The sequence below is a fragment of the Grammomys surdaster genome, unplaced genomic scaffold, assembly GCF_004785775.1.
Source record: "Grammomys surdaster isolate TR1022 unplaced genomic scaffold, NIH_TR_1.0 186, whole genome shotgun sequence".
Lineage (NCBI taxonomy): Eukaryota > Metazoa > Chordata > Mammalia > Rodentia > Muridae > Grammomys > Grammomys surdaster.
Window position 1 is genome coordinate 2286760 of NW_021604631.1, and position 3090 is coordinate 2289849.

Sequence of the window (3090 nt, forward strand, 5' to 3'; positions counted from 1 at the left end):
TGGGGGGGGGGGTCATCTGTGACTCCTAGAGTGTGTGTGATGGTCACCTGCCACTCCTAGAGTGTGGGGGGGGTCACCTGAGACTCCTAGAGGATTGTGGGGGTTACTCATGACTACTAGAGGATCTGTGAGTCGCCCACGACTCCTAGAGGATGTGTGGGTCACTTGCGACTCCTAGAGGATGTGTGTGGGAGTAACCAGTGACTCCTACAGGATGCGTGGGTGTGTGCTTTGACTTAATAGATGAGAGATTACAAAAATATGACCATGACAGTTTGAGCTGTCACAAAATGCCCCTAAATGTACAGTGAAGCCGCCATTTTGCTATATTCTACTGAAAAACTGCTTGGCAAGTCAATCACACTGGTTTAAGTTTTTGAAGGGAAATATGTTAGCACCTAGGCCTTCCTGAAGGGCCTTGATGTTTTCTTTAGTGCCAGTTTTCCTGCAGGAAGATGGGCTTTGAACCCAGCAACGTTATTGTCATTGAACTTCAGCCCCAGAATTCCTTAAGATGTGATGAGCTTGTACCCCACTCTCCTGTCGGCATGCAAACAGCTTGTGTCACTTGCTCTTACTCAGGAGAGTCACAGATCCCTGAGAACATTTAGCTTGCAGTCTAGTTAAGGACATTTTACCTCCTGGTTACAGGTAGAGAAATTAAGATCTAGGGAGTTCCTTGGCCCATTCTGGTCATATGCTCACTAAATGAGGTAGCATTGTGGCTCAGGCTTTAAGCTCACCCATAAGCTGGCCTGTCGCTCCCTACGTAGCACACCTATGTGTTGTATCATCTCTGAAACACGTTACGCCATCCACCACTTGGATTTCTCTTTTCTTTCTTTTTTCTATCTTTTATTTTCGGTAGTCTTGATATACTAGGTAATCCATACTGCCTGTAATTCATTTTTTAATTGTTTTTTTAGGTGATCATTCAAAATGATGAGTTCATGGCATGTTTATGTTGTCATTGCTTTGTTTGCTTTTTTTCTTGTTTTCGTTGTTAGTTGGTTTTATTTTTCTGTTTTTTATTGTTTTTTTTTTTTTTTGAGGTGATTGGTTTTGGTTGTGGTTTTTCGGGGGTGATTTTTTTTTTTTTTTTTGGTTGTTGGTTTGTTTTCGTTTTCCCTTGGGCTCTTTTCTGTTTGTTTGTTCTTTGTTTTTGAGAGAGGCTGTTTATGTGCTTATTTGAGGTGCTCTCAAGTCACCTCAGTCTTGAGTTTGCTGTGTAGCTAAAGATGACCTTGAACTTTTGCTATTCTGCTTCTCAAGCGCCACCCACCTGGTTGTATGTTTCTGTGGTGTTTGAGATTGAGGCCAGTGCTTTCTACATGCTAGGCAAGCAGTCTACCAGCTGATCTAAGTAGTCAACCCAAGTTTGGGAATTTTTGAAACAGAATCTCACTGTTTTGTTTTGTTTTGTTTTTTTCGAGACAGGGTTTCTCTGTATAGCCCTGGCTGTCTTGGAACTCACTCTGTAGACCAGGCTGGCCTTGAACTCAGAAATCCGCCTGCCTCTGCCTCCCAAGTGCTGGGATTAAAGGCGTGCGTCACCACCGCCCAGCCAGAATCTCACTTCTTAGCCTAGACTGGCCTGGAATTCTTGGCAATCTTTCTGCCTCTGCCTACCAATTACAGGGATTGCAGCTGTGAGCCAATATTCTCTCTCAGAAAAAAAAGACATTTTCAGTTAGACATAGTAATACAACTCTCTAATCCTACTACTTGGGAGGCCAAATGGGAAGATCCTGAGTTTGAGGATAGCCCAAGCTACAATCTTGAGATTCTACCTCAAAAACAAAACAACCACCACCATAACAACAAGAGCAGTATTTTCCGTCAAACCTGTATCTCCATCCTGAGTTCCCTACATCCTGGGTCATCTCAGTGTGTACACTCAGTCCTCTGGCCATCCCCCATTTCCCAAGTGAGCATGGGACTTTACCGTCCCCATATCATCTCTACTTTTCTCAGGCAGCAAATGTATGGTATTGGTTCTCGTGGCTCTTTAAACATCTCTAACTGGTCGCCTCTCACTGTGAATCCTGCTAAGAACCAAATTGGTGAAACAGCGAATGCCTGGAACACAATCTGTTCTGTATAGTTAGAGAAAGCTAAAATGCTGATTCTTCTCCCACTCCATGTTTTCCTTTGAACCCTTATTGCTCTTGCCTAAGTCAATCATTACTGCTCTTCCTTCCAACCCTGGGGAGATCTTTGTCTTAGCAGCCCAGTCAGTAGGGTTCTTTGATTTAGTCTGGAAAAGCCAACGCAGAAAGGGGTGTTGGAGGGAACCACATCTACCTGCAGGGTACCACCAATGCCTGTGAGACTGAACCTCACCGAGGCTCTTGTGGACCCACTGGGAAAATGAGATTAAGTTGGAAGCCAGTGTGGCAAGCTTCTTGGATAAATTAATGTGGGCCTGGAAAACCAAGCCAGCTCACGGAAGGCAGTGGTGGCCCACGCCTTTCATCCTGATGCTAGGGAAGCTGAGGCAGATATATCCCTGAATTTGAGGCCAGCCGAAGCAAAGCAAAACAAACGGAGAACAAGCCAGCTCTAGATGGGTAGACACCAGGGCTGAGGACAGATAAGGGTGATGTTCTAGGTGACAAAAAAATATGACAGTAGGCTGCAACGTGGGAGTCAGTGGGCAGAATAGGGAACATTCAGAAAGGGATGGGTGTGCAGGCCTGAAATTCCAGCACTCTGGAAGCTGAGTCAGCCTGGACTACTCAGCAGAATCATTGGTCTGGGGTAGGGGTAAGAGGAACTGGCCTTCAGAAAATTCTAGAGTTTTTATGAGTATTTAAAGCTGATTTGTTATTCCTAGTGTTGGAGTCCCAGGCTATACAGACCTTCTACAGACCTGACTCCTTAAGCTGCTGAGGGCAGATTTCTTCATACACCTTAATCTGCAATCTTTTAACCTTTTAAAAGAAAGGATTTTAAGGTTTGTCCTGTTGTGACATTTTAGGCACAGCCAGGAAGTGCTCTATCATCAAGCTACACCCCTAACTAGAATATTCTAACGTTTAGTTATATATATATATATATATATATATATATATATATATATATATATAT